Below are 18223 nucleotides of genomic sequence, written 5' to 3' on the forward strand. Positions count from 1 at the left end.
CTCTCAGGGAACAAAACGGGTACCAGCTGGGGAGCATGCTCGGCGGACTCCATAATGACGTGCGTTCCTGAACCGGCTGACCTCTCCTCCTGCCTCTATTGGTCTCAGACCCCCGTTCTAGAACCCCGTGTCCGGCTGTTTCCCTCAGCAACTCCTGAGGTCATCCCTGGAATGTCTGGGTGGGAGCTATAGGATTGGAACAGACCCTCCCCCCTTCTTAGAGTGGCAGCAGAGACCCGGCGGGGGTGGGGTGTGCAGGGCATCCTTGGTTCTAGACTGGGCAGTGGAGCTGGGTGCTCAGGAAGACCTCCCCATGTGCACAAAGCTGCTCTCACAAGCTCGCTCCCCTGGCACAGCGAGTGGACCAGAATCCAGACCAGATTCTAGTCTGACATTCTCACTTTGCAGATGCAGAAACCCAGACTCAGCTGGAGGAACACATGGCAAAGCAAAGCAGAGGTGGGGCTGAAGCCCAGGCCCCCAACTTCTGGTCTGCTCCTGCACAGGCCTCCCGAGAGGCAACTGTGGGACAGGCTTGGGTAAGAGGGGCGCCACCAGCACTCAACCCCCACACCAGGGCAGGCCAAGGGCCAGGGGATGGCTGTGTACTTCTAAGGAGCTGTGTGGCTTCAAAGCCTGAAAGGCAGGAACTGAAACCTGGCCATGCCATCACGCCCCTGTCCTCACCTACTCTAACCCGCCCAAGCGGGAGAGGGAGAAGCGACATCTGGAGAGGGGCAGCGGTGGACTCCAGTAAAATAGGAAAACTTTAAACACAACCACAAAGAACCCTAACTCCTGTTGTGCTCTGAGCCCAAGATCAGGCACTGGTCACCTAGGGCTGGGACCTGCTACAGAGGACGGGGAGCCCCAGCCTGTCCCCCCACCCCATAAACCTTCTCTTAGCTTCCCAAGTGCCCCTCCTTCCTTAACAGAACAGCCAGGGGGGTCCCCTTCAAACTATGCCCCGAAGTGGCCTGGTCTCACCCCACTCAGGGTGGAGGCCTGCAGGCCCTCCCTGCCTGCCCTGGGGCCTCTGCACCTGCTCCCCTCTGCCCAGTGCCACTCCACCTGCAGCCTCTGTCTGGAACCTGCTCACTAAGGCTGCCTTATTTAAATCTTACCTCAAACCCAGCACTCTCCTGTCTCTTTCTCATTTTCTTCATGGTCTTGATCCTCATCTTATTTACTGTGTACTTTTCTCTCTTCTTTTTTTAGTTTTAAAATTATGGTGTAAAACACATAACATAAAATTTACCATCTTAACCCTTTTTAAGTGTACAGTTCAGGGGAATTAAGTACATTCACGTTGTCGTGCAACTATCACCACTATCTATCTCTAGAGCTCTTTTCATCTGTGAAACTGAGACTCTGTCCCCATTAAACACTAACCCTATCTCCTCCCCCAGCCCCTGGCACCCACCATTCTCCTTTCTGTCTCTATGAATTTGACTACTTTAGGTACCTCATTTAAGTAGATTCATACAGAATTTGTCCTTTTGTGTCTGGCTTATTTCACTTAGCATAACATCCTCAAGGCCAGCCCTGGTGGGCTAGCAGTTAAGATTCGGTGCTCTCATCACCACGGCCCAGGTTTGTTTCCTGGTCAAAGAGCCCTACCACCCATCTGTGGGTTGTCATACTGTGGCAGCTGTGTGTCGCTGTGATGCTGAAAGCTATGCCACGAGTATGTCAAACACTAGCAGGTCACCCACAGTGGACAGGTTTCAGCAGAGCTTCCAGACTCAGACAGACTAGGAAGAAGGACCTGGCCACTGACTTCTCAAGAAACTGGCCATGAAAACCCTGTGAATGGCAGTGGAGCATCGTCTGATATAGGACTGGAAGGGGAGGGGATGGTGCAAAAGGACTGGGCAGGGTTCCACTCTGCTCACACAGGGGCGCTAGGAGTTGGAATCTACTCAACAGCACTAAAAAAAAGAAAAAAAGCCCTCCACGTTCGTGCGTGGCATAGCACGTTCTTTTTTTGTTGTCTCTTCTGCTGGAATGCAGGTTCCATGAGGGCTGGGATTTTGGTTGGTTGTACTCATCTCTCTATCCCCAGGGCCTGAAGAGTACCCGGCACGCAGCAGGCGCTGAATGAATCTTTTGAATGAAGGAATGAATGAACTTGTGGATGACTGAATAAATGAACAAAGACTTTGTAGAGGTTAGCAGCCCACCAGTCTGGGCCTGCCCCTCCCCGCACTGTGGATGAACTCCCTGTGACAGTGGGGATGGTGGCCCCGCCCCACAGCTTTAGACCCCTACCCCTCACACTCAGTGCCACAGGACCCCCCACTTGATGGTGGGCTTTCCCCTCAGACGTGGTACGTCTATGGGAAGATTATTACACAGATAGAGTCCCCAGCTGTGGACATGACAATGTGTCCTGGAGCCTCACAGTGGCCCCGTGCAGCGTGTGGCAGTGAGGACACGAGGTGATGCAGGGCCTGGATCCCACAGGCTCTGCAGGGCCGGATCGAGCCAGGACGCAGCCACTGCTCGGGAAGTAGTGGGCCTTCCAAACTTGGCAGCCCCTCACCTTTCACCTCCTCTACGTCCTACCTGGCTATTTATAGCCGCCTTGGCTCCGAGAACTCATTTACCCGTGTTTCTGGGCCAGACGCACTTGGAAAATCAAAGTAAGATGGACCCCTCCCTCTGCAGATGCAGTGAGCCTGAAGGGGCGACAGCGCTCCAGCCAGCGCCACCCTGCCCAAGTCGGGGGCACTCGGGGCCTCCTGACTCTCAGGTGACTCACCCCTTGCCAGACTCAGGGTGCCCCAGGGCAGGAGGCACCCGAGGACAGGGCAGCAGCTGAGCACCCACGGCCAGGCCTCAGCGCCCAGCCAGACCTCCAGCAGGGGTGCAGGAAGATGGTGACCTCAGAACAGCCCAGATCACCCCAGAGCTCCTCCCCGCTCCAGGAAAATAAACAGATAGGGACCGTGGAAAACAGCTGTACCTTTAAATTATTTGGCCCACAGATAAGAAAAACGTTTGCATGTCGAAGTTGTTTGCATATTTGGTTATTTTTAGGGTGAACCCGGTTGCCTCCCCTTGGAACCGGATGAAGCCCAAGAGGCACGTAGTCCTTTTTCCCAGATGGGGGTCCTGGTCCTGTGTCCTGGGAATGAGGGCTTGAGTCTGAAGTCCCAGGGGCTCTTGGGCAACAGGGTCCCCCAGCAGGGAGCCGAGGCAGACTGCTGGGATGTTTAAGAAGATGTGCCGCTGCTGACATCACCAGCCACCCACCTGTGTCCAGAAGGAGCCCCCCTGCCCCGCCCAGAGCAAGATCTGAGGGAAGAACGCTCGATGCGCTGTCTCCGCCCATGCCAGGCCCGGCTAATGGGAATATTTTGCTGACATATTTCTAGAACAAGCAGCAATTAGAGCAGATTTTTCTCTTCCACTCCCCCTCCCCAAAACAGGAATAAATCAGTTCTACCAATTTCCCCACTAATGATTTCCTCCATTAAATTAAAAAGAAGAAGAAGAAAATGTTTTTTTAAATGGATTACCAGCCCTGTGCTTTCAGAGACCATGTGACCTGTCAACTCCTCTTAGGTCCTGATACATCAACGCCCCTTAATTAATTTTTAATAAATAAAAAAGTCGTAGTCTAAGAGGCACTCCCCCCCCCCCACCTGCCCCCAGTCTGTCCGGCACACAAGGGTCAGCTCCAGGCTGGCTGTGGGAGGCCAGCTTCATGTGGCCAGAGATAACCTGACAGTCAGTGCACAGGATCCACTTCAAAGATGAGAAAAACGAGGCTGAGGTTGGAAGGGCATAACCACATGGCCCAGGACCCAGGATGAACCTAGAGTTGTGACATGCCCCGTGGCAGAAGACGTGATGTGGGATGGGGGCCTTGGTTTCGAGGGTGCCTGCCTGGAGAAACGCAAACCAGTGAAGCCAGCGGTGGAGGAGCCCAAGCCTTCAGGCGCAGGGACGATGTGCGTGACTTCAGCCTCTGTGGTGCCTTCGCAGCTCCCAGGACGGGGCAGGCACACAGTGCTAACATCCTGTTTGTTTCTAAAAAGCCCACCCCCACCAGCACGGACGAACCGTGAAAGCACTATGCTAAGTGAAGGAAGGCAGCACAAAAGGACAACTGCCGTATGATTCCACTTAGATGAGGTGCCTAAAATAGGCAAATTCAGAGACAGAAAATAGAACAGAGGTTACCAGGGTTGGGGGAGGGGGGAGGGAGGAGGGGGAGTTAGTGTTCAGTGGGGACAGAGTTTCTATATGGGGAAAGAAGAGTTCTGGAGATGCATGGTGGGGACGGCTGCACAACAACTTGATTGTACTTAATGCCACCAAACTGTACACTTAAAAATGGCTAAAGTGGCAAATTGTATGTGTATTTTACCACAATAAAAAAAAAATGTTAACTTTCCAAAATGCTATCTAAAGATACAGGAGGGGCTAACAACTGTGTAGTGACTCCGGCAGCACCGTCTGTGGTCTGCCCCTAGCCAGACTTCAATTCCTAAGGTACAGCTCTGGAGCTCACAGGCGCCTCCAGTCACGTAGGAACGCCAGGGACATTCAGAGAAAGGCTCCTCATGTTAGCCAGTGTCACTGAGTCAGGATTCCCTGTGTCCCTGATGGCCCACCAGATGCCAAAGAACAGGCAGCGGCCAAGAAGAAGGCCCACGGGATGCTCTCCCCAGAAGGTACCTCAGGGCCTTTGCACTGCTGTGCTCTCTGCCTGGAAAGCGTTTCCCCAAGTATTACATGACTCACATCCTAAGTTATTTAAGTTTCTACAGAGAGGTTCTCTCTGACCATCCTATAGTCAGAAAGATGCATGGAAGGTCAACAGGGCCAGGTAGGGTGGCCCTGAGCAAGAACAGAAAACCAATGGCCCTGTGCATCCATAGCGAGCCAGCACCTTCGTGCTGTTCCTGGCTGGAGAGAAGCAGCTGGTGGGAAGGCAGTCAGATCCTGGCTCCATCATTACCAGCTAGAGGGCCTTGGCAAGGCCCTTCATCCTTCTAAGCCTCAGTTTTCTCTTCTACAAAGTGGAGATGAAAACAGGCTCCTCCGAGGACTGTGTGAGAGGATGTGTGCACAGTGTTAGCATATGGCTGGGACGCCGCCAAAGGTTGATAAATGCAACGATTGTAATTATAACCTCCCAACTCGCAGGCACACTCCTTCAGAGAGGGCCCAGGGCAACGGCTCCAGAAAGCTCAAACGACACACAAGGCTGACTGCTGTCGAGGCTGCCCAGGAGGTCAGTGACCCTGGGGGCAGAGGATGGGGCCTGGAGGCTTAACCTGTGCTGAACAGGAATTAACTGATTTAATCTTTTCTGTTCCCATTTTGCACATGAAGAAACTGAAGCACAGACTGGTTTGTGATTTGCCCCAGGCCACATAGCCGGGAAGTGGTAGAACCTGGATTCAAACCCTGGTCATGTGGCTCCCGGGCCTGAGGCAGATCCCTGGCCAGCTTCCGCAGCTCTGACATCCGGGCTACATGAACCTCTGGAAGCTGGAGGGAAAGGTCTCAGAGCAGGTCGTTTGGGGAGGCCCACAGCACGGTTGGCCTGGCCGGTCCCTCTTGAAGGTCTCCAAGCTCATCACACTCGGTTCATCTCGGCCGAGCTATGTTGGCCGGCACCCAAGTGCAATTACCTCCCTCAGAGCACGGCCCAGGGTGCGTCCTGGCTCCGCCTCACGATGCCTTCCCAGCAACCCAGGGGACACCTGCAGGCCCACGCCCTTCCAGGGGCCAGACACAGGGGCCCTGCACAGTGCTGGGGATTCTGCGCACGGCTAAAGGGCAAGCTGCTTCTAACTCGTTCCCAAAGGCAATTACTTCCCTCTATGCGACTTTCTAGAAAATATCTACAAACCTCTTAATTAACAACTCTCTTAGGCTACCGCGATACAGAATTTCTTACTGGTCTCCCTGCTTCCACTCCAGGCTCCACAGGGCGGCCAAAGTGAGCATTTGAAAATGTAAACGCAAAGAAGGATATGCACTCCTCTACCTCAAAACTCTCCAGGGACTCCCTTCACACTAGGACCAAGGTCAAAGTCTTTACCACGACTTACAAGTCCTCCAAGATGGAGCCCCTGACTCTACCGTCTCTCACCATCTTTCCTTTCTCATTCAGTCCTGGCCACACCGGCCTCCCCGCTGTTCCTCCAACTTGCCAAGCATGCTTCTACTTCAGGGCCTTTGCACCTGCTGTTCTCACTTCCCCAGATATTACATGACTTGCTTCCTAAGTTTATTCAGGTTTCTACAGAGAGGTCCTCTCTGACCATGCCATCTAAAACTCCCTACCCCTTCACTCTCTTATTCTATTCCTTTGCTCATTTTCCTTCCTGGCATTTAGCACCACCAAACAGTATATCGTAGGAAGGGACTTCATCTGGTTCACTGCTGTATCCCCAGTGCTTAACACACTGCCTGGCGCATGAGTAGTGTTCAAAAACTCTGTTGATCGCTTTAGAAGAGTGGATGGTTGGTGGAAGAGTGACTGGAAGCGGGGCAGCTTCTGAGGACTGGTGATGTCCTGTTAATTGATCTGGATGGTCAGTTTGCACAAAGTCATCAGCAGTATACTTAATATTTATACATTTCTGCACGTTTGTTACAGTTAATAAAGAGTTTAAAAATTTAAAAAGGTAGGTAGAATGACTGACAGATAACTAGACAATGAAAGATGTACAACAAAGTTTTTTAAAAGGGTGTACAGATTTAACAAGACCCCTCGTACCAGCAGAGCAGACGGAACTAAATTAACACAGTGCCCTCTCTCCACGTACCACACAAAGCCAGCGTACTTTCCAGGGAGGAATGAGAAGTCAAGGGACAGGTCCCTTGGCACACGGTAGTCACAAGGACTTCAGTGAGGCATCTCACAGGGAGCATCTAGGGCCCTTTGTGCAAACTTGGAGGAGCTTGAGCTTGTAAACCCCGCCCCCACCGTGGGCATCAGAGATTAAGCCATTGGTCTGAAAGTGCTTTCTTGAGACTGGCCAACGACGTCAGTGTGCGAGTTTGTGTCAGCAGCAGGGGCATCACTGGCAGAGGCTGTAACCACACGCTGCTGTCAGGCCAGGACAGTTCTGACTGGTCAGCTCTTCTGACCAGCCAGTCCGGCTCCCTCAAGGGAGACCGACTGTGCCCAGGCCTGGCTGCTTGGCCCACACCTTCCCTGCCTTCCTCCTACTGCCTTCTGCATGTGTGGCCTGGATCCAAAGGGAACCCTACCACCCTCACCACAGGCCCAAAGCCCTCTCCTGTGAAGACCAGCCAGCTGACCTTAGGGTTTTTTGGTTTTTTTTGTTGTTGTTGAGGAAGATTTGCCCTGAGCTAACATCCGTGCCAATCTTTCTCTATTTTCTAGTATGTAGGCTGCCTGCACAGTATGGCTACTAACAGAGCGGTGTAGGTCCATGCCTGGGCCACCGAAGCAGAGCACGCTGAACTTAACCACTAGGCTGCCGAGGCCAGCCCTCCTAACCTTGGTTCTTTTATGGGTCCCAGAACTTGCTCTCTGCAGACTCATCCAGAAAAGGAAACCAGTTCTAAAGTCTCCAGTGGTCTGTAAAGCTGAGCCAAAGGAAGAGAGAGACGAAGAGAGCAGAGGAGAAAGAGAACACAAAGTTTTCTCCTAACCTCAGGCAGAGAAGTTCCCAAACATCCATGCCTCACCTCCAACGGAAACCACTCATGCAGACAAAGCCAGGGAAACCCTAGATTGGCTGTAGTTGCACACGACAAGCTGTGGGTCCACCCGCCTCATGGAAGGTTCCAGGAGCACAAAGCAGACGTGACCTTCTGAGTTCTGGATTTGAGAAACCACAGTCTCTGCGTAAAGGCCTGAGCCATCAAGACCTGCAATTACGAGGGACAGCCAACACCAGGGGAGAGACAATGGGACTTGCCCCATGAACAGAGATGACTCGCGAGCAGCAGAAAGAAAATGAACATTTATGGCTCTCATATTAGTTACCTATGACTGCGTAACAAATTACCCCAAAACTTTGTGGCTTAAGGCAATAAATGTTTCTAATTTTATGCTGTTTCTGTGCCTCAAGATCAGACAGTGGCTCAGCCGGGTGGTTCTGGCTCCAGGTCTCTCATGGGGTCACAGTCAAGATGTGGACCAGGCCTGCGGTCATCAGAAGCCTGACCAGGTCTGGAACGGCTGCTTCTGAGGTAACTTACGTGACTGATGAGTTAGTGCTGGTTGTAGGCAAGAAGTCTCAGTTCCTCATCACGTCTTCAGATCTCTCCAGAAAGCTGCTTGAGTATCCTCATGACATGACGGCTGGCTTCCCAGAGCGAGTGATCCAAGAGAGAGGACAGCAAAAGCCACACTGCCTTTTATAACCAGGCCTTGGCAGTCACACTCCGTCATTTCCACAACATCCATGGGTTACGTGGGTCGGCCCTGTCCAGGGTGGGCAGGGACAGCACGGGGCCGCGACTAGCAGGAGGCAGGAGCGCTGGGGCATCTTGAAAGGTCCTAACCCTCAACCCGCTCCTTTTATCCTCATGACAGTCCTCAGAGGCAGGGCCTTCTATCCTCATCTTACAGAAGGAGACAGTGAAGCTCTGGGAGGGTCATTGCTGCAAGTCCCGCCAGTCGTTACGGACAGGTCAGCACGCTGTCCTGCCTGTCCAGCTCGCAATGACCACTATCTTGGCTCCTCAGGCCGCTGCAAGGAGTCAAAAGCCAGGCTGGCACGGCCCAGCCAAGTTACCTAATCTCTCCACATTTCCTCACTCATAAAATACGGTTAACAACAGCACTGACTTCACGGGAGTGTCGCAAAGATGAAAGGAGAGAACGTAAGAGAAGCATCCAGCACAGGCCCGGTGCAGAGCGGACACTCGGTAAACATCGGCAGCTGTCCAAACGTTTCATGAAACCGGTGTGTCAGCGGGCGAGGCGCTGGCCGGCTGGCCCTGCCTCCTTGCAGGGAGGACACGCTGGCAGCTATGAAGGGAGGAGGTGGCCGTGGATGTCCAGGAAAGGTGGGCTTGGAGAAGCAGCATGGCCACTCACACGGGCACGCCCTCGATGGCAGGGCCAGGCCACCAGCCACCAGTGGCCTTGCAGAAACGGCAAGGAGTGTCTCCCCTCTCGTTCCTGCCACCTCGCCCTCTCTGAGGTGCCTGACTCACAGCAGGATTGCTGTCCTGCAGCCGCTTCATCAGGAGGCCGACTTTGAGAGGCACCCAAGTGACGTGTGGCCATGCGATTTACAGCTGCTCAGAGGCAGGAGGACACAGGTGATAAACGCAGCAGTCCCTCCAGCTTCAAGAGCCACCTTCCATCTTACGGTAAAACAACAGAGGCTTATCAATTTTCCCCACTTCATTCTCACCACCACAGACAGGGGAAAATGTTATTAAGTCCATAAATCTCACTTCTCCACATAAGGTTGACGGCTACTCCTCCCCTGCACAGGCCTCGACAGGTGGTTGGGGGCAGAGGAGCAGAAGCCATACAGCCTGAGGCCCAGATGCAAGCAGTGCCCCCTGCAAAACAAGCACAGGGGTCCACTTCGCTGATAGATTTTAAAAGGCAGTGACATGACAATCCCCAGGCAGGCTACACCGATTCAGACACTTTCCTGTCCTCATCCAGAGCCTCCAGGAGCGTGGGTGTCAAACCCAGAGAGGCGTATCCCCACACTGTCCTGGAGACCCCATCTCCACCAGCCTGAAGTTTCTACGGAGATTGGCCCTCCTCTCTGGGCCACCCCCTCACGGAGGGAAGACGGCGGCCGTGGAGGGTTAGAGCTGCCCGATCTACTCACAAGCTGAGACCTCTGGGAACCGCTGTGTCCCGTCTCACACCCACTACGCGGGGCTGATGCGGGGCGAAATTAAATAAAGTGCATGGAGCCTCCAGCAGGCGCCTGCCTCCAGGGAGTCGAGGCAGGAGCCGCTTCTCCCTGCCTCCTCATCCTCTCGCTTAGTTCTGGAACCCGAGGGGTCCCTGCAGTAAGGTGGCTCAGCAGAGAAATCCCCCAACCACGGTTCTGCACTTACACTTTGGGGTGGGTGACACCGGCCTCGTCTGGATGCTGCAGAATCTTTCCTGCGACCCCTGGCTGCGGCCCCCGACCTAAGAACCAACCGCGGCTCAGGTGTGGCCTGCGGAGAGCTGAGAGGCACGTTGCCTCTCAGTGACAGACTCTGTTCTCCAGAAGGCACTGCCCCACAGCAGCCTTAAACAGGATTACTAGTCACTCTGTTTGAAAAGACTGAGACAATTAGAACAAGATTAAACAAAGGCTTAATTGCCGGGCCCTAATCCCCGAGTGGTGATCAGTCAGGCAGGCTCCAGTCTGAGTTCATTCTGCATTTGCCTGCAAGGCTCCTTGAGGCCTTAGATGTCACCTCAAAGCAGGGCCTCGGGACACACACTCTCCACCGCGCCAGCTGTTGGACCCGGGCCTCCTTCAGAGAGACCTCAGCCATCGTTGATGCTTGGCACTCTCATCTGCCAGCTCAGTATCTCCCCAGCTCATGGAAAGAGAAAAGAAAAATTGCCAGGACCCCTGAAACAGACCTTCCCCTTTCTGGGCTCTTCAACTCTTCCTTCCCCCTCTCGCTTGGCTGCTCAGAGAAAGGACATCCTTGCTCCACCCCGGGAGCCTCTCTTGGAAGCTACTGTTGACACTGTTTTCATTCTCTATGGAATTGTTCCCTGATCCCGTCACCACCTCAGAAACTGTAAAATCATTCGTTTTTTTGTTTTTTTTTTTTGAGGAAGATTAGCCCTGAGCCAACTCTTGCCAATCCTCCTCTTTTTGCTGAGCAAGACTGGCCCTGAGCTAACATCCGTGCCCATCTTCCTCTACTTTATACATGGGACACCTACCACAGCATGGCTTGCCAAGCGGTGCCGTGTCCGCACCTGGGATTTGAACAGGCGAACCCTGAGCCACCAAAGCGAACGTGAGAATTTAACCGCTGCGCCACCAGACCGGCCCCCATAAAATCACTCTTTAAAAACACACTCGCCATCAACCAATGAACGGGGAAAAAAAATATAGCCTATCCATACAACGACATATGATTCAGCCATACAAAGGAACGGAGTTCCGATCCACGCTACAACATGAATGAACTTGAAAATGTCACGCTAAGTGAAAGAAGCTGACACAAAAGGCCACATACTGCATGGCTCCATTTATACAACAAACCCCAAACAGGCAGATCCAGAGAGTCAGGAAACAGACAGTGGTGGCCAGGGGCAGGGGGTTCAGCAAGCAATGCGGGGTGATGTCTGGGGTTCCTTTTTGGAGTGACGAAAACATTCTAAAACTGACTGTGGTGGTGATTGCCCAACTCTATGAATATAGTAAAAGCTATTGAACTGTACATTTTAAATGAGTGAATTATATCTTAAAAAAGCTTTGTAAAAAAAATGCAAAATAAAAAAAAACTCAAACAACCATTTGTAAACAACTAAGGCCGCTGAAGAAGGTTCTGCAGCGGAGTCTCCCTCTGCTGCCCCGTCCCGCCTCCCTTCCCCTCCCAGACGCTGGCACAGCTGATCCCCGGAGCCCCAACTCAGCCCCCTCCTGAACCAGAGCTATGCAGCCAGAGGACCCAGAAGACAGGTGACAGCCTGGGCAGAAACTGCTGCTCCACATCTTTCAACCCTCCAACCCTGAGGCGGAAACCTCCAGCTGGTTTGCGGAAAAACAGGAACCACAAATGGCAGTGCCATTGCATCTCTGCTGAAACAACAGCAGAGAGGAACAAACAAACAACAATAACACTGGGGCAGAGAGGAGCCAACAGTGTTTATTATTCCTGGGCAGGTCCCAGCTGCATCCTAGCCAACCCTCCCCCCTGCAGCACCGGGCAGCAGAGACTCCCATGGGCTCAGCGACGGGGGTCAGAGAAGACCAGGGTCAGCGGTGAGGGACGAGCACCCTCTGGGCAGAGGCATCCCTGTCGTCTCAGGGACGAAGCCCAGGACACAAGCAAGAGACCACTGTGGTGGGCCAGGGTCTGAGGCTGCAGCTGGCACAGTGAAGACTACATGAAAGGCCCGATCAGGGGCCAAGTGGACAGCAAAGCATTGTCATACAGGCCAGATTTCACCAGGCCACATGGGGCAGCTGCTTCTGCCCACATTATGGATCACAAGCTTTCTACTGAGCCAGGTGGTTATTTCAGAAGTACTTGTCTTATTTGAGCCTCACCAACCCAGGGCTGACCATACATTTCAAAGGGGCAATCCTGACTGAGGTGACCAGTCAGGGGAATGGAGCTGACGGGGCACATGGGGGCCAGGAGCACAGAGAAGCTGGTCTGCCTCCTCTGAGAACTCAGAGGCAGCTTCCCAGGGACAGTGACACTGGCTGACCCCAGAAAAGCCCCCGTGCCCTCATGAGGCTCGCTTCAACCCCGAGCTTGTTCTCTGTTGCATCTGGCTCACAGGCAACGGCACTGAGGCCTCTGCTATCTGCTCTGCGCCTGGAAAGCTAGCAGAGCCCTCTGGGGACGTTATATCCAAGCCACTACCTCCAACTCCAGCCATAAAACAACAAATTTGGGAAACTGGTAATTGGAGCTCTCCCCTCCCCCACAGGACCATAAATCACTGGCTGCCCTCTGCACAGACACATCAAAGGCTGGATGCTTGCTCTCCAAAACCACACTCAGTTGGTGGTGTGGGATCATCGGGCTAGCTTCCAAAGGCCCTTCCAGACAGGGTGGAGGGAGTGGGGGTGGGGTGACAGGACAGCCAGTTTGCAGGGGAGGTGGCCACACATTCATCCAAACCTGGGTGAGCACCCAGAGTGGCAGGCGCCTCCTCCTTCCACTCCAGAGAGGCGGAGGGGTCTTTCGTAAGCCTGGGCTAGGGGCCTGTGGACCACAGGAAAGACATGATGAAGAAATGGAAGGCTCCTAAAAATCTCCCCAAACCTCCTGGTGCCAACACAACACCAGCCATTAGACACCCGGTAAATGCTGTCCTGGACTGCGTGCTCAAGGGTTTGGGCAGACAAAGACACTGGGGCCCAGGGTGGCTTGCTCAAGGTCATCGGGCTAGAACCTGACCTCTGACCAGAGACCCCTCCATCACCTTCAGTGCCTGCAGCAGCACCCCCCCCCCGCCCCCCCCGCAGGGCAGGAGAGAGGCACCACTGCTCTTAAAGAACAACGGAAGTCACAGTCTGTGACCCTCACCCGTCACAGCCTTCCTCCTTCAGCGGGCAGCCGAGATGGGCAAGTAAGACAACTCGGGGAACCTGCCTGCTGCGCTTGCTTTATTTCCTCCTCACACCAAGCCCACGAGGCCGACACTTTAGCATTCCCATGTTGCAGAGTGTGACTGATGAGGCTCGGAGGGGTGACGGCACTCGTCTGAGGCCTCAGACCTGGTACCTGGCACACCTGGCAGAGCCCAAATCCATTGACTCTGAAGGCTCAGGATGTGAACCTGCCTTCCAGGTCACATGCTCACTGGGGCACAGACCACCTGTCCCACTCCACTCAAGAGGCATGAGTGGAAGCAGTGGGTGAGGAACCAAGGCTAGCAAGGTGTGTCCACCAGTGGGGAAGGGACAAGGCAGGACAGAGAGGATACAGCGGGTCCCCTCTGGGTGCAGGGCCTCTGGGGGTCCCCACAGTCAGCTGTCCACCTGCCTGGGCAGGGAAGTAACTTCCTTGGGTGCCAGGACAGACCTCAAGGGGGCCGAGGGGAAGCCAGGCACAGCCCTGGGGTAAGACCAGGATCTGCCCCTGAGTCCCTTATGTGCCCCTGGACACGTGTCCCCTCACCCAGCCTCCACGGGGATCAGTTTCCCTATGATCTTGTCATATAAGAAGCAATATATATTTGGTCTTCATCTCCTGGTTCCTGGCACAGAGCTCCTAAAACCCTTGTAATTTCCTGAGTGATAAGAGCATCTTTTTGTATGCTAATGAGGTGACTAGAGGCTGAGCTCCCCAGATAACTTCAGGATGGGGGCTGGCGGCCAGAAATATGAGGTGAGGCGAGGCGAGGCATGATTAGAGGGTCAGAACTTTCAGCCTCACCCCTCCTGCCCAAACCTCCAGGAGGGGAGAGGGGCTGGAGATGGAGTTAATCACCAGCAAGCAGCCAATGATTTCATCATCTGTGCCTATGAAGTCTCCATAAAAACCCTCAACGATGGGCTTCGGAGAGCTTCCAAGTTGATGACTCCATCTGGGAGGGTGGCGCACCTCGACCCCACGGGGTCAGGAGCTCCCGTGCTCAGGACCCTTCCAGAGCCCTACGTATCCTTCGTATGTCTTCATCTGGCTGTTCATCTGCATCCTTTATCACATCCTTTATAATGAAGTAAAGGTTTCTGAGTTCTGTGAACCATTCTAGCAAATTATCGAACCTGAGGCTAGGGTTGGAGGAATGTGGGAACCCCCGATTTGTAGCCAAATCAAACAGAAGTGTGGGTAACCCTGGACCCACTACTTGCAACTGGCATCTGAAGTGGGTGGGGGGCAGTCTTGTGGGACTGAGCTCTTCACCTGTGGGGTCTGCGCCAACTCCAGGAATTAGTGTCAGAATTGAATTGACTTTGGGACACCCAGTTGGTGTCCGCAGAGAACTGGAGAATTGCTTGGAGTGGAAACCTACACATTAGGTGTCAGAAGTGTTGAGTCAAGAAACAGTTTTCCTTTACTCTCCACCCAAGAAACGAAGGACTTGGACTTGAATGGCCTTTTGGAGGCTCCCAGCCCTGACCTTCTCGGTCTATGCAGGTGTGGGGACATCAGAGCAGCGGTGGACTTCTGACTCACACAGTTCTTACCAAATATCACACTTTCCCTGGAGGCAAGATCAAGGCCACACAATCTCTCCTTTCTTCTCTCTATTTATCAATATACACCCGCAGAATCATAAACACATGGAAATATTTACATGACCAGATTAACTTCTGGGTTCCATGGTTCACTTAAGCAAACATGTTTATCTTTCCGTCACACAACACTTTCTAAGTCACTTCTTTTTTGGGGTGCTGGAACTCACAGCACAGCATCAGCCCGGAAGGGAGGAGGGAAAAGGAGCAGGCTGGGGGTGGGGATGCTGAGAGCCACACACCAACATCCTTTCACAGCCAGCTGATTTGGGGTGCGAGCTTGGAGATGGAACCAGGCCACAGGCTAAGTCCTTTGAGAGTCAGCTATCTCACTCCAGACCTGGGCTATAGGCAGTGGCCAAGCTTGCCGGACAGAGTCACTCCTCTGGTGACAAGGGGAACTGAGCAAGTTGCAACGGCTGAGCGCTGCCATCTTTAGAAATCCTAGTTTTCAGGCATGTACCCACATGCGTAGATCCCGATTTTACAGGCTCAGCTGAAAACAAAAAAATCTTTCAGGTACTCAACAAAGCAAGACATCGTGATGCTGCCACCAGCCTGCCCCCAACTCCCCACCGCCTCCGACCTGTCATGCACATGAAGTCAGATGAAGCCTTTTCTAATACACACATCAGAGTGTGACATTCTCTGATTACAGCCCCTCTATGCTCCCCCTCGGCTTTCAAAACGACATCTACACTCCTTAACCAGAGCGCATGCCACCCCACCCCTCTGGCTCCTCAACTCAGCTTGTCCTCCCAGCACATCCCCCAACCAGACTTGCAGACGGGAACCCACAGTGCCTCCTCTTGCCTCTGTGCCTTTGCGCAGGCTGTTCACTCTGCCTGCAAGGCTCTCCTCTGCCTAATGCCAACCCCACCTCTCATGCTGGGTAAACTTGGCATTCTACGGGATCCAGCTCAAGTGTCAGGGCCTGAGAACTTCCTCCATGGGCTCTTCACCCCAAGAGTAGACACCCCTGACACCCCCATGCCCACGGGCACATCTCACAGGCACCACAACTGCCTACTGACTCTGTCCCCTCTGATGGCTGAACAGCTCCTGAGAGCGGAGCCAGGCCCAACTCACCTCTGGGCCCTCTGCTCCACGCCCACACTAGGGGCTGAAACGCGGATCTGCACATATACAGTCTGCTCCAGGAGCCAAGGTGGCCCTGGGCTTCCTTTAGTCCTCACAGCCCTAAAGCACTAGGAACAACCATGGGGCAGAGGACCAGGCCCACCTCCGCGGACCAGCAGGGCACCCACGCCACAGCCGCCCACTCCCCATCTGCAGACAGCAAGCACGCCCGGGGCGGCGTTCATGTAGCAATATTAATACATGTCACTTCTCTGTGCACCAGGCCCCACTTGCACGCTCCAGCTCACCGTCTTTGTTCAATGAGGCCGCAGATGGGGAACGGGCTCGCAAGAAGTCACTTCCCATGACTGGTGAGTGCACAGCAACAATATTGTATTCACAAGGAGTTCACAGCATTCTTGCCAGCTTACCGACTGCTATCCTCTTCCATGGAAAGTGTCTCTTGGGCACGTGTCCTGCTCCTCGCTCAATGCCAGCCCCAGGTATCGGCTCCTGCCTAGGAGGAGGCAGCCAGAAATGAGGGGTGGGACCTGGGGGAGGGACATCGAAGGATCGCAGGAAGGAAGGTGGAGGAAGGCAGGCGTGAGGAGGGTCAAGGGCCACAGAGCCTCTGGATGCCCCGCCCTGCGACTCCAGCCTGAACAAGGGTCACTAAGGGCCGGCCTCAGCTGAGCAGTGAGGACTGGAGACCAGAAGACAATGAAGCTCTGCTCTGTCAGAAGGGTGCATCCGGGCAGGGAGGACGCAGAAAAAGGAGACAGACACGTGGCTCGAGAAAGACTCAGAGCCACCCCACAGACCCGCTGGCCCCAGGCCCCAGAACCACCTCAACCCAGTCCTTGTCTGCTGGCTGCTCTGCAACAGCGCCCAGGCCTGGGGGAGCTGGGACCAAGGATGCTGGCCCAGCCCCACCGCTCTTAGCACAACATACTGTCCCTTCACGTAGCTGCCCCAGGACCCCCGCTGGGTCCACCTGCCGTTCTCTGTAAGCTACTAACAGCACTAAGAGAGAACTACTCCCACAGCCCGTCCTCCGTGCAAGGTCCCCACAGGCCAGCATCCTGCTTCCCTCCTCTTCGCAGACTCTCCCTCTCCCCGCAGCCTCTACTGCCCAGCCCTGGGCACGAGTGGGCTTTGGGAGGGAGTTCGCGAGGAAATCTGTCTCTCCGCACACGGCTCAGCGCAGTGTGGCTGGGGAGGTGTTCTAGCAGACTTATTTATAGCCAAGCAGCCCGTCCACACACTCTCCAGCGCTGCCTGCCTGCCTGCCACCGGGGCTTCTCAATCCGGGTCTATATTTATCCCCCCAAGCCGCTGGGATAATGGCGAGGCCAGAAATAGCCTTGAAGACATTCACGTGAAGATGAGGGGTGGGTCCCCAGCTCCTGGGCTGACCTTGCCCCCCACATCTGCCGCCTGGCAGTGAGGATCAGGGATCAGCTGGATGGGGCCGGGAAGGCGGCTGAAGCCAGATGGGAACAACATAATCCCTCTTTCCTCGCTGGCCGTGGTCCTCTGTAGTGATGCGCAGACAAATCCAAAAGGATACATCATAGCCGCCGGGCTGCAGGGAGACCAAAGGTGACTCGGGCTCCTGATGGATGGCAGCATGCTAATCAGAGCAGACTGTCCAGCTCAAAAGGGAGACTCAGAGGCAGCAGGCACGAGAGCTTGCCGATTCCTGGGTACACGCTCACAAAAAGCAGGTCACCTGGGCCCCAGGGTTGCAGGGAGCCACCCTACTGGCTCGTCCCTTGCACCTGGCTGCAAGCACAAGGCTCACCTTGGAAGCGTGCACACTGTCTCCTGCTTCCCCAGCCTCTTCCCCACTCCTGAAAGGTCAGAGACGACCTGCTGGTCAGGGAAGAAGCAGCAGGGATCTTAGGGGAACCAGGGGCCCTGCTCCTGCTCCTCAGCTTCGGCATCCTGGAAAAACTCACCATCTGGGATGGTGGACAGACACAAATTAGAGCACATAGTACGTTAATAGAGGAAGGCACAGGGCGTGGCTGGAGCAGAGAGAGTGCAGCTGGAGCAGCTGACTGCCTGATGGGGAAGATTTCACAGAAAAGGGGGCACTTCAGTTGGGTTTTGAAGGATGCACAGGAGTTTACCAGGACAGTAGGGAGAAAGGCAGAGGGAATAGCACGAGCCAACGCCTTTAGTACTCAGAGTGCATGGTATGTTAGGGGAATGGCAGAAGTCCCAGGTGGCTGAAGTGCAGGATCAAGGGTGGTGAGAGGGTGATCAGGCTGGGAAGGGAGCTG

At 54.3% G+C, this 18223-nt stretch overlaps 1 protein-coding gene across 25 annotated transcripts in view; it reads right to left on the reverse strand.

The window, feature by feature from the left end:
• Nucleotides 1-18223, reverse strand: part of PITPNM2 (phosphatidylinositol transfer protein membrane associated 2) — a 145224-nt gene that overhangs the window by 84430 nt on the left and 42571 nt on the right. For 4 of the 25 annotated variants that reach the window (XR_011542454.1, XM_070629191.1, XM_070629208.1 and 1 more), the window contains exon 3: nt 16367-16452. The exons of 20 other annotated variants lie outside the window; for them this stretch is intronic. The gene's annotated coding sequence lies outside the window, so the exon portion shown is untranslated. Of the gene's footprint in view, nt 1-8202; nt 8227-16366; nt 16453-18223 lie in introns of those variants that run through there. One more of the 25 variants, XM_070629183.1, reaches the window with a different exon arrangement.

This window comes from Equus przewalskii, chromosome 7 (genome assembly GCF_037783145.1).
Source record: "Equus przewalskii isolate Varuska chromosome 7, EquPr2, whole genome shotgun sequence".
NCBI lineage: Eukaryota > Metazoa > Chordata > Mammalia > Perissodactyla > Equidae > Equus > Equus przewalskii.